A 14,346-nucleotide genomic window follows, 5' to 3' on the forward strand; every position below is an offset into this window, starting at 1 on the left:
AATTTGAGATGCAAAATTATCACCAGCTTTATACAGGTACTAAAAGGAAGGGACTTCCCATGCATTCATTGGGTATGGCTCCATTAAAAACCTGGTAATATGACATTTACTATTAGGGATCCCGGTTTTATGGTATATATATTTTTGACATTTTCATCTATATCGAACATCATTTTTTAAACTAAACTTATGTGTATTTATCCATATTTGAGTGTTGTGCGTAGATGAAGCTGAAACTAGCACATTTCCACATAGATTAACTAATAAATATGCACTCATCCTTGACTGCCTGACATGTTTCAATGTTATAAATACACATAGGAAGAAAATCAGTACACTAGTATGAAAACATGCACATTTTAGTATCAGTCTGGCGCACAAGTATAGCGGTTAAAACCTCATTAGGATGCTTTCTATCTATTTTTTAACCCTTTAAACCGCTTGCTAGTCTGCACAGCCACTGACTGTGCAGTCATGACTGACAAAATTAAACATCACTTAAAAAACGACTTATTTTGCGTTTTCATCCATATTTTAAAAATAAACAAATAGGAACATAGATGAGTTTCTGTTTGCATCTATCTATCATTAAAAACAAAAATAATTGGGAGCCTAATCAATAATTCACTAACACTACATCACTTTAAATTGCAAAATATTAATACATGTGCAGTATTCATCTTACCACATATTAAACATGACTTTAGCACACGTTGATCAATCTCACAAAGATGGTCTATCCATTACTATATTGCTTTTGATCAACAAATTGTTATTGTACCTAACTGACTGAAATACTACTTGATAGTTATTGACCTGTAGACTACTTTTATGATTACCTATTTAAGCATAAAATAAATGGTTGGATAAGTGTAATTTTTTTGTATGTTCAGCCCACATACAGCTTCCAAAGATTTCCATATTGTATGCATGGGTGCAATATCTCTGATCAGCTACAAATGATTAACACATATATATTCATTATGAGTTAACCCATAAATTACAATATGTGCCGGAACTTCTGTCATCCTACATATCGGAATTATCACTCTGTGATAACTATCGCTATCAGCAGGTCAATCCTGCCCTTAGTTATTGGAGAGAAAATGCTTGTGGGCTGATTTAGGAGAGCCCTGCGTCAATTTTGCACCATGTAAAGTAATACATGCATGATGCAGGGTTCTCATAAAGATTTATGATGCCACGCAAAGCCACTCTGTGTGCCTTTGACTGATATCATAAATCATGAGTAAAATGACGCAGTGCAAATCACTGCGTCGCCATACTCTGTAACCGGAAGGCGTTCCATGGGGATTGTGGTGGGTTTTCTCATGCAATACCAATGGAATTTGACGCTGCGCCAGATTTACAAAGTGATGTAAACCTGGAGAAGTGTCAAATCTGTACGCCTTCCAAGTGAGACGTAACAAGTAGAAATATGTTAATTTCTCCTAGTTGTTTGCTCTTTCCATGTGTTCTGCATTCTGAGGCGCACACAGAAAGAGGAAAATGCCTCGTGGGATTGCATCTGTATAGGAAGATGCCCCTTCCTGCACAAAAAAATCCTGCCTGCAATGGAGGCTCCATGGTGCAAGGGGGCCTGAGATGGCGTTAGGCTGCCAAAACTGTGCCAGCACACACACAAATGACAGAAATGTATCGTATAGCTTAAATACAGTATATTCCTGCCCTTCTACTTTGGCATAGGGCCGTGCAGCAAAGTGCCTTGCTGCACTGTGTACGTCAAAATGCCATAAATGAGACATTCAGTATTTTCTTTAACATGTGCATTTTGGTGCCACAGCACCAACTTCCCTGATATTACCCAAAATCATGAGATAGGTGAAAACTATTGCACCCCGTAAATACTGCGCACCTCGGTGTTGGTTTATCGTGTGTGATGCTAATGGCAAACTAGTAAGGAGTGCTTTAGATTGGAAAGTTACTCAGTTTTCAAGTTTTACATTTTACGTGTGTTCCTACTTACACAGCTATACAATTTTGACACAGCAAAAATTACAAACTTCCCACAAATCTCTTTTTTACAATGCGTTTTTGTGAAACTTTTGCAAACATCCATTTTTGAGATGGCTGTTTTTACCGGAAGTGCTTTTCCAGCTCGTGCTGAATACTAGATTTTTGGATGAATCTGACACGTTAGACATGCTGATGTGCAAAGAAATATTTGGTCATTCATCTCAGCTACTCACGGACGGAGAAGAGGAGAAATTAATAGCACTGGTGGTATTAAAACATAGGTGGAGGTACAAACCAGTGCATGAGAAGGTAGTGTACTCAGGGCTTTAAGTGGGATGAAAACATGGGGGGTGGGGGCTCTCAAAGGGGCGTGGCATATGTAATTAAGAGCGTGGCTTAAACACCTTAGCAAAAAACATGTGCTTAGCATAGCACGCTGCCTGAGTGGTATTTTGCTGTTTGTCATTGCATCCAGATAGGTAATGCAGCAAGTAACATTACACCTACAAAAAGCCAGGACTATTGGCTTTGCCAGTGGTTGTTAGTTGCATAAGATAAATAAGCAACAACTATATCTTTGCTGTATATAACATTGAAAATGCTTCAGTTCTGAAAAGATGAGAGTGTGAAAGAACTATAGAGAGTCTCTTTGAAGTTACATCAAAGGCAGTCAAGGATGGTATTGCTGCAGAGTTTAGATTTATTTTTCACCCTGAGGGTGAGGGCAAAAATGGATATCACGATAGAGACCCATCTCAGCTCCTGCTCTTTAGAAATGCTGGTGTTAAGCACCGGCAGGACCCGGCCCACTTAAGGTCCTGGATGTACTGCAGATACACAAAGAGACAGGAAGTAATGAATCAATGAGATGCAGCGGGCGCTGTACGAGTGAACGTAATAAAACACTAAAATAAAGGAACTTGAACTTTTACGTTATATGATGGATGCTGTTGTAGGTTTTGAACATTTTGCAAGTAGCTAAGATTTTCTGTGAACAACTAGAGGAAAATTTTGAATTGGAAAAAGAGTTTGGTGTTTGTTGACAAAATTAGAGGAATACCTCACAACCGGGTGGTTATGAGAAAACTTATATTTCCAAAAAATCAATGAAAAAATATCCTTATTACAAACTAACCACTGCTTCTCTTTACTTAATTATACAACCCTCTCTCAGTACTTAATCTGGGCGATGGCTGCAAGTGGTGCCCAAAGGCACTGACTTTTGGGCACCAGCACCTATTTTTCCTCATTAGAATTTGCCCCAGGACAAGAAAGAGAAAAGCACAAAAGGAGGAAAGAGAAAAGATAGTAAAAGAGTGACAGACTAAGAAATTAGAAACAAAAGAGAGCATGCAGGAGTGAGTGTGAGGGGCTGGGAGTGTCTAATAATGGATTAAAGATGCATGAGTGGAGAATCAAGACTACGCAGTGTTGGTATTTCGCATCGCAGACTTTTGCAGCGCCGACTGCACCTCCTGATCAAAAATTGTGGGCACCAGCACTTATAGTACACATGAAGCACGGTCCTCTCTGTGCAGCCTCCTCTATTTTTAGACTCTTGCTTTCTGGCTTTTCCAATTTTTAATTGACAAAAGCCCAACAGAGACTAATATATTTGGGTTCAGGTGCTCTTGATTGGATGCTTTCTCATGATCAGTATCGCACTCAGCAATTATTAACAACCAGGTGTAGGTTTCTAGTTTGGAAATAGAGGGAGCCAAGTGAGAGATAATTGTTTTTTTGTATATTTTTGGTAGTCAAAGATACCAGTGGAATGTGGAGTTTTCATTTTACCTGGTGGGAGGGGCATAAAAAATATTGTATAATAGTATGGCTAATCAACAGGTACAACAAAAATGTCAGAAGGACAGCTGCTCTATTGTTAACGTATAAACAGAGGGTAATGCCTCTAGAATTTCTGGCTCAGAATGGGAGTCTAGCCATGTCTCAGAAAGAAACAATAGATCGACCTTCCCATCCGAGAGCAAGTCAAAGATTTCCAGTTTATGCTTTCTGAGAGATCTACAATTCAGCAGACCACAGTTTAGTCCTGAACTCTCTGCCTGCCTCTCTCTCTCAGTATTACACTTTAAAGAGCAGTGGCTACAGTCTTCGTCTTGGCTGACCATCATGCTTTGTCTACACAAGCTGGCTATCAGGGGGCGCATAGCATATAGATCTCCTGAGTTAAATTGTATTCTTACCACTGGACGGCCAGGGGTTTTGGCCCCGTTCCCCATACGGCTGCGAACGGGTGCAGACGGTCTTGCCTTTGGTGCACCCGTTGCGCGGCTGCTTAAGTATGTGACTTTTATCCCTGGTAGAGAAACCACTAGACCGCTAACCGGCCCACCGGAAGTGCCAGGCTCTCCCTACCTCGTCCTCTGTGCAACGGTGCTAATCACCACATCGGACTCGGGCGGGAAGGAGGGAAGATTGAACCCAAGCCTCAGGTACGTGAAGAAAAGGCACCTACAATGATAAAAAAATATCGGGAGGATCAGCTTGGTAAAAGCCCCCAAGTCGGTTTTTAAAATAGAATACAGGTAGCCACACTACACATAAAATCAAGATTTTAACAATCCCAGCTGATCACATTTGTCAGGTGCAATGGACCAGCAGTTAGAAGGCTCTGCCACCGCCCACTCACCACCATTAACTAGGATTGACAGGGCGACAGGTAGAGGAGGAGGGATAGCTATTATTTTCAAACACTCCCTCTAATGTTTTCTTGAACTGATTACTATTGTTGATAGTGAAGTGGGCTCTTTCACGATTAAAGTTAGTCCTAACCTTACGGTGAAGGGGCTCTTGGGCTATAGACCACCTGGCCCACAAACACGGTTTTCGCCCTGCCTGTTGGAGGGTATTACTCATCTGGCCCTATGACATGATAAACCTTTACTGTTGGGCGATTTGAAACTCCATTTGGATGATCCCTTGAATAGGGGGGCTTCTGACTTACGTCAGGAACTACTGACACTCTATCTAAGCTTGAAATCATATGCTCCTACCCATCAGCACGGCCACTTACTCGATCCCATGTTCGCTAATTGGGAGGATATAGGAGTAACCACCCCCCTCCCTTTCCCATGGTCAGACCACTTCCTGGTTTCCTTCGTGGTGAGGATTCCAGAGCCTAGAGTTCAGGTAAAACAAGTGTGGAACTACCCTAGCTGAAAATGGGCGGGTTTCTCACAGGATAAATTTGACAGAGCGCTGGCCCTGAGTGGGCCCCCGGGGGGCACAGATATTGAAAACACCTGCTATAATTTAGAGAGGATTAAAGACAAAAATGGTTCTGTCGGGTGACGGAATAAATTGCTTTTGAGTAAAGGCTAAGTTAGCTCATAACACAATATAACAAATAAAGTTCAATTAAATTTGATTAAACCTCTCTGAAAACAGATGTAGTTCAAAGCTTTTATATAGGAAACAAAGTCACATTTACAAAACACCAGAATAACTTCATTCCATTTCAGTTTCGACCCTAGTGTGCCCCGATTGGTGGTCACGGCGGGTCTTTATCAAGACAGGGGGGGGACAGGGGGGTCTGGACTCACAGGAGGGAAATGTCACACCCTGGGGGGAAGGCCGGAAGGTCAATCCCGAGTCGAAGGAATTACGCTGCTTTCTCCGGATGAGCCGAGCACCGTCTGTCATAGATTGCAGTTGCTCAACGGTGCTCGGCTCATCCGGAGAAAGAAGCTTAATTCCTTCGACTCTGGATTGACCTTCCGGCCTTCCCCCAGGGTGTGACATTTGCCTCCTGTGAGTCCAGACCCCCCTGTCCCCCCCCCTGTCTTGATCAATCGGAGCACACTAGGGTCAAAACGACGACGCACAATACTGGTCAAGAAACCTCCGGGAACGGGCACAGTAACCATCTGTCTCCTTGGAGCATTAACTTAGAACTCTGCCCGCCAAATCAAAATTTTTTCCCCTTTTCCACCTGTATAATACTGTATATATTTGTAAATTAGTGTCACTGAATTTGTTGCACCATTCACTTTGCTTACCAATAGTCACTCTTCACATGTTTTTAGCATTCATTTAAACTGAAATGGAATGAAGTAATTCCGGTGTTTTGTAAATGTGACTTTGTTTCCTATATTAAAGCTTTGAACTACATCTGTTTTCAGAGAGGTTTAATCGAATTTAATTGAACTTTATTTGTTATATTGTGTTATGAGCTAACTTAGCCTTTACTCAAAAGCAATTTATTCCGTCACCCGACAGAACCATTTTTGTCTTTAATCATGCCTACCCAGGTTCTGAGGGACACAGGGTTACCCCTTTTTGTCAAAACATAATTTAGAGAGGCGCATTACAGAAGCACTAAACAGTGCGGCCCGTTGTTACCAAATAAGATTCCGGGTGGGGCACATAAATCAGCACCTTGGTATAATACTGCATTGCATTTGGCTAAAGCAGAGTGTAAACGCATTGAGAGGCTATGAAGAAAGGGATTTTTAAGTCAGGATACATTGGAGTACCTTGAAAAACGGAAAAAATATCATGGACTCATCTGACGGGCCAAGGCCACTCACTACCAGGATAGAATTGGGGGAGCGGGAAACTCTACAGAAGAGCTATTTAAAATCTACAAGGAGATCTCCTCCCTTGCAGCTTCTGCCATGCCTATAGCGGGCTCGGCTGAGTCATGCAATCGGATTGCAGACTTTTTCTCAGAGAAAGTGGAGAAAATGTATTCCTCCTTTCCTGGGACCGTAAAGATGGGCACGGAAATTGTGGGACAAATCGGAGGAGCTGGGGAGGGCATGAGGCTGGATAGTTTCACCCTCTTCCCCCCCAAAGCTACTCAGCAAAATCTGTCTGAGCATTAAGTCTGGCTTGCCCAGAGATCGTGCCTCACCTAAGCTGTTGGGAGAGAGTATTGCCATCCTTGAGCCCTATATACAACATCTCCTGGAGGTATCTTTTAGAACGCACACAGTGCCTGGTAGTTGGAAAATAGCAACTGTTCTTCCACTTCAGAAGAAACTGAATATCAGCCCTGACAAACTCAAAAATTTACGACCTATCTAGCTGCTGCCTTACTTGGTAAAGTGGCAGAGAAGGTAGTAAACCAACAGCTAATGATTCATGTTGAGGAATTTAGTCTCCTGCACCCTCTCAATCTGGCTTCCGGGCTCTACATTCTACAGGGTCTGCTTTACTCCTTGCCATGGAAGTCATAAGACATGGGGCAGACCCTGGGCAAACAATGGCCCTGATTCTTCTGGACCTGAGCGCCGCCTTTGACACTGTGGCTCATTACATCTTGCTGCAGTGTCTGAATAAGGGCGGTGTCCGAGGCCCGGCTCTAAAGTGATTGCAATCCTTTCTGGTAGAGCGAAGTTTTCAGGTCAGACAAGGTGCCTATTATTCCAAGATCATCAAATTGGAACAGGGTGTGCCACAGGGATCGGCCCTGAGTCCTACCCTGTTTAACCTTTACGTTACCCCTTTGGCAGAGATAGCGGAGGGCTTTGGAATCAGGGTCGTGTCATACGCCGACGACACCCAGCTGGTGGTCTCCCTATCACAGGCACCGGACTCGGCAGCTTCCAATTTCAGGGCATGAATGCAGGAGCTTGCCTCCTGTATGGCTAATAACTGCCTGAAACTTAATGGAAATTAAACTGAGGTGCTAGTGGTAGGGGGTGTCCTGTCGGTATGGTCGTCGGCGTGGTGGCCTTCGAGCCTGGGTCCCACTCCTATACCATGCACCCAGGTGAAGAACCTGGGTGTATGGTTGGACTCCAATCTCTCATATGAACTTCATACTAGATGTGTAGTGGGGACGTGTTTTGGAGCCCTTAAAAGCCTACAGAAAACAATGGATCTCCTCCCTACAGAGGCCAGGAAGATGCTGGTACATGCCCTCGTTACATCTTGCCTAGATTATGGTAAGACACTCTATCTGGGTGCCACAGCTAAATGTTTCAACAGACTCCAGGTTTTGCAGAATGCAGCCTCACGGCTGGTCCTTATGCAACCGAGGAGGGCTGCCTCCAAAAGAGCCCTGAAACTCTGCACTGGCTTCCAGTAAGGAAGAGAGTGATGTTTAAGGAACTTTGCATAGGCCATTGCATCATCCAGGCATGGGCCCTTCCTATTTGAGGAATCTTTTCACCTGCTATATGCCCGCGTGGCTCCTTAGATAGAGTGGAACTGGCTTTTTGCTAGTACCTAAGGTTAAGAAGGCTAGGATGGGAGGTAGGTCCTTCCGGCTTCTGGCTGCTCAGAGTTGGAATAAACTTCCTTTAAGCCTCCGGATGGAATCATCCGAGTTAAAGTTTAGGAAGGATCTTAAAACTCATATGTTTTCATGCTAATAACGTCTATTGACTTAGGCCGAGGTGTCTCTGCTCTGCTTCCTCCACTCACCCTAGCGCGGAGACATGCCGGTTTGGTGTAACCAGGCGCTTTATAAATTTGTTTATTATTATTATTATTGTCAGATAATATCAAGCGTGTAATTATGGAAGGAGATATATGATATAAATTGCCCACTGCCTTACATAATAAGGATATTGCAAGTGACCAAGGGGTTCCATTACCCTATAGAGGAACAAGGATGAAGGCCGAGTTCATTTCTAAGTTTATGGAACTCCTAGGTGATGTGCTATATCTTTATCATGTACGGCAGGGTGGTACTTTATTCCTTATAATTTACGGTATTACAATCACCTTTCCCACAAACCACTTAAATATTTGGTGTTTAGCTCTTTCAAATGAAAAGGAGTGTATGTTTGCAATGATGAAGAATAAACATAGAATCCCTGGGGCAAAATTAAACACATCCAAAAAGCTGTTAGATATTTGTTGCAAAAAGTTATTAAAATCAGTTAAATACAAGGTGTTTTTTTTTGTTTTACATGAGCAGTAGCTCAGAATGTGTAGAAACCTGCAGAACGATTCTAACTTAATTACGCTCCACAAGCTGGCAGCTGGTGTAACCTAAGTCTATAGCTGTGGTTACAATCTAGATGATTCCATGCAGCCTGAAATCCTACTCTTCAATGGGACATCCGTCTACAGTAAATTATCTGTTGCACATCTATATTCTGTGCATTAAAAAGACAAGTGGCTGGCCAAGCAGTGGAAACTTTACTTTGGGTAAATTCATGAACCTTTGTGAAGACAAAAGGAAAATTTTCCCAACTTCATCAGCAAACTTTAGATTTCCCTCACCCATACCCCAAACCAAGGTCTCATTTCAACCCTGGTTGATATTGTAGGATCCATTGTCGGGTGGATAAGTATCTAGTCAAAGCAGGTGTATGGATTTCTAGACAGCATCAAGAGTGGTGCGAGATCTGATTTTTAAGTTGTGCTTTTCAGTGATATTGGTGAGGCTGGAGAAGTTGGCACAGGCTGCATTCGAGATTAGGAAGGGTTGAGACTTTGGAACCTCATAGCATGGTTGGGGTAGTAGAGATCCATGATTTGTGCTAGGCATGGAAGGAGGGAAGGAGAAGATAGATATCAATGGGTTTGAATACCAGCATCAGGACTGCATCAAGGATCTGTGATAAACTCTGCGCGGGATTGAGAGAGAGGACGATCGGACTGCTAGTGGGAGAACAACCAGTTGTCAAACATGTCCAGGAGAAAAGCAGTCATCAACAATGCTGACATGTCAGAGGAGATGCAGCAGGGTGCAGTGAAATGTGCCACGCAGGCATTGGAGAAGTACAACATTGAGAAAGACATTGCAGCTCACATAAAAGGAGTTTGACAAGAAGTACAACCCAACTTGGCACTGCATTGTTGACAGAATCTTCTGATAAACCCTAAACTGGCAAGTTAGATCAAGGTGTGATGATGAGCTGTGAGTTTTGTGGCATCTAATAGAATATGCTTGGGCGAGGTATCAATGTTATCGAGGGGCTAAAACGAGGACAGGGGAGCTGTGAGGAATCTTTTGCAAAATGTGTGTTTGTTAAGTGGCAGACCATTGATGAAAGTTATGGCTATGCGTAAGTCGAGTACAGGCATTATGGATGTTTTGCACTTGCTATGCCACTGTGGTATCTTTTGGCCTGAAGATGGTTGGGGCTTATGCCTCACTCAAAAAGGACCGATTTTGGGAACCGAGGGAGTGTGGAGGTTGTAGTCAGTGGGAAGTAAGTGAGATGAGATGGTTCTGAAGGCAGTTCATGCCTTCCTTCCACACTGCCTTGCGCATGCTGCTGTAAATTACGACTTCTGGTCGATGGTACACAGGCAGGCGATAATACCGACTCTGGATGAGTTTTAAAAGGAGTTGAAGGAGACACAGATATAGGTATCACTAATGAAGTAGGGGCTCACACTCCCATGGAAGCTGATATATAGGACGAAGAGAAGGGGGACTGTGGCCAGATACAGACAGAGAAATCATTAAAAGCATTGAAATGTAATAGAAGGATGTAAAATAATTTCACTCGCTGTTCTATAATAATAAAGGTGGCACATGGAAGCCATCACGTGATGAGAGTGAAAAGAACATTATTAGCACCACAAAGAATGGAAGCGAGTTTTTCGCTCCCCCGCTACCCTTCCGCGTCTCAGCCTGCTGCGGCCTCTGCGCCAACTGATGGAGGAAAAGTTACAGCGAGTCGTGATGGAGGCTGCAGGGCAGGAACAGTTAATTCAGAGCAGATATCTCATTACTCTCTTTAGCGCTATGAGGAATTGGAAAATTAGTCACACAGGACACGTTTTGACCACTTCATAAAATATGCAGATTTGAGACAGGATGTGCAATGTGCCCTGAAGTCAATGATTAAAGATAGCTGACTATTTTTTTTCTGCACGATGTTAAGATGAGAAATGCCCTGAAGCTTGCCTGGTCCAGACATGATCCTTCAGTGACTGTTGAATTGGCCCTAGACCCTTTATCTAAACATACAGAACCGCAAAAATACTACACAAAGTGGTTAATGCATTGTTTAAACCATGCGGGGAGGGGTGTTTTAGGAATAAACAAGTGTGACAAAACCATCCATTATATTTTTTCCATAACTTCTGCACCAAAATCCACATGTCTTGGTGTTTTCTTGAGAACAATGCAAGTGATGCAGTAGTTACAGTAAAACGTAGAATTCCATAGAGGTCTGCACAGAAATTGCAAAATTATGGGCTCTTAATAAAGAGGGTGTAGTACTCATCTCATTTAATTGAAATCTGAATAACCTGATAGGTGAATTCTTCAATGTTTTGAAATAAAAAGTGTGCCTGTGACTTCTGGTTTCAGGGCCAGTGCTCAGTCTTCTAAAGAAATATGGTAATTGCTATAATTTTAATTGGCAAAGACAATCTACCTGTAAATCCCTATAATATGGTAGGGCATGTGGGTTTAGAGACCCCAGTGGACTCAATGCACTTAGGTGTGAACTGCTGTGGTGTCTGGTGTCATTTTAAGCCAGGCCTGCCTTGCAGGCTGGGTTTTAAAATTAAACTATAGCCTGATTCGACTTTGGAATTAAAAGTACTTTCAAAGTACTTTTAAAGTCTAAAACGGCCTTTTTATAACTTGCAAGGCACCGCTAAGGTCTGTCCTAGGTACCCCCAGGGCAGGATGCCTTGGTATAAACAGCCCTGCCAAGTACCACGCATCAGGTGTTAGACTAACGCATTTCAGTGTGGTGGTCTGCATCACTGCACTGAAATGCATTGTCACGCATTTATAACACCTTAAGCTGTATGCCGGAGTGCTCCACCGACTGCACAAAGCTCTTGGCTGCACGGCAGGCTTAGGGGATGGTACGCTCGCGGCTGGCAGTGGCTACACTGTTAAAATTTCATGTATGACGTCACATCACAAGAGTCTCCAGGCTCATGATTTCATTTGTGTGAGCACCCGTACAGTTTAAGTTGTTTTTGGCAGCCGCTTCCGCTTGAGCGAGGACCCCACTGCTTGAGCGAGGCCCAATGTATTCGGACCGCGGCTACAGCTGGAGAGTGGCGGCGTGTGCCTCGGCAGTCTGGCTGCTCTGCACTAGTCCAGTGCGGACTTGATGAATGAGTCAATGCCCCACTAGTCAGAGTGTCCTGGGCTGTAGCACTGACCATCCGGGACAGTGCCGGGAGGAGCTCGTTGCGGCTGGCCCCACCCGGAAATGTTATGGCGATCACTGGTACAGTGTGTCACTCACTGTACTAATCTCCTTGGCTGTTCATTTACTATTAGGAGTGCATTAGTCTATATTTACAGCTCGAGCTCTGCATTCATTGCAGTCTTGAAAAATCAAGGTCAGTCCCTCAAAGCGGAGGTTCGATTCCCACGACCCAGACCTCCCAGGCAACTTCAGCCATGGCAACTGAGTCCCGCCATGAGGTTCCAGAGCTGTGCTTTCCTATTACAAGCTATTGATTTCAGGTGAGCTTGTCACCTGGCAGCTTCGCAAATCACTCTGGTTTGTTTGTAGTGCAACACGTGTGGCAGCGATTGAATTGCCAAATGGCCTCTGAAATTATCCTACAAACAAAGGCTTAGTGGTTAAATAATTGGCATTTATAGACTTGCTTGGTGTGAAGTGGATTTTGTCCATAGTGTTATTGAAAGCTACACCATTAAAATGCGTATGGCCCTGATATATGGATCTGCAGTGTGAAATAACTGTGCCTTGTTAGGCTGAGTTTTGCCCTTTTGTTTAAAGTGCCTCTGTTTGTTGGTGTTTGCTGCTGCAACTTTAGGTCTGCAGTAGGAGTGTCACTTCTATTGGCTTTGGGGATTACAACTCTGTAGGCACTGGAGTCTGGCCTGGCTTTAGCTTAGCGCTTTAGTTAAGCACTTTATCTCGCACTTACGCAAAGCAGGTCGAGCTGACTTCTTGACACAGTAAACAAATGTGTAAGAGCAAGGGAGAAGGGAGAATAATACATATCTGCATTCGTATGTGCACCCTTTTGGGGACCAGAGAGTGACGAGCAGCAGCGCTGGCACATGCGTAAACATGTCAGCATCTTTCAACCACAGCCACAACCCTGAATGCAGAGTAGTGACAGGTTTTGAGGTTTTGCCGCGGGTTGTAGTCGAGTCCAGTCAGACTCCATGCGTTGGGCACGGTTGGCGAGATTGACAGGACCTCCTTCTGTGAGCAGGATGTGGAGCAGGGGCGAAGTGTAGGCTGGGCAGAGTTTGATCTTTCCCACTTCGATTGGGCCCAGAGTTACTCACAAATCTCTGCCCTCGGTACATTGTCCCACTGAGCACTCTGGTTGGTATTAGAACCTGTGATTATTAACCCCTTCCCTGCTGCCATCGGCCGTTTGCCGGCGCGAGCACTACCTCGCTGATGCTGCGAATGTCCAATGGCCGACGCGGCCCGCCCATTCCGCAGAACCGCCGCACTGCCGCAAAATAACGGCCGTGGCTAAGGTGTTAAAACCTGTGATTGCATCCCAGAGTTGCAAAAAAATTCCTATAGTTTACTGAGATGGGTGGATGAGTCTAGGATTCATGCCACAGTGGTCAGGGCCCACTTTTTAGGCTGGAATGCGCCTCACAAATGGCTACACCCAAGAGCCATTGGAAATAGGACAACTGCAGTTGTAGGTGAAGGTCTGTGCCTGTTAATTAAACGGTGTGCATGGAATAATCATTTTCAATTCTCATATGCTTATGTGATTAGGTTTGGCAAAATATGTCGTTTTTATTAGGACAAATTGTGAAATCAATCAAAAGAACAGCTGACACATGTTTCGCCCGATTGTTATTGGCCGTGGGCTTTTTCAAGGCTGGTTATAACAAACAAACAAAAGTAGTAAGGTGGTGAGCTGAAAATTGCCAAAAATTTATATCCAGGAGGATGTTGTTGGTCACATGCACATTAGGTGAGAAAGGAAAAGTGATGAAACAAGCGATATCAGGTTAGTTAGTTGAGAGACATGAGAAAAAGAAGAGAAGATGATACAAAGAAAAAGAAAAAGAAGAAACAAGAAACGAAAAAATTATTATTTTGAAGAAAAATAGAATAGCGGTACAAGGACCGAACCATCCAATGGAGGGTAGTACTTTGTAATTCATTTGTTTTTCCATATCGTATATACATAGTAGTCATAATATGTGATGGGCGAAATTCAAAAGACAGGTAAGGGACGGGATACAGACATTAGTCCCGAAGGGCGGCATGGCTGTAATCCAGGCTTACAATCACAACATCATCATGGGAGCATTAGAGTGTATCATAAATACGTTATAAACATGTTGAAGGGGAGAGACACCACATCGTAGGTCATCAAATATTTAAACTGTGATTTCTTGCAGTCAAGTAATTGCATTATTATGGGAGGATATAGTAAAGTAAAGGGAGACAGTACCCGGATGGGCTCTTGAAAACCATAATATAATTTTCTTATTGGCAGAAACATTTC

This window comes from Lissotriton vulgaris, chromosome 5, assembly GCF_964263255.1.
Source record: "Lissotriton vulgaris chromosome 5, aLisVul1.2, whole genome shotgun sequence".
Lineage (NCBI taxonomy): Eukaryota > Metazoa > Chordata > Amphibia > Caudata > Salamandridae > Lissotriton > Lissotriton vulgaris.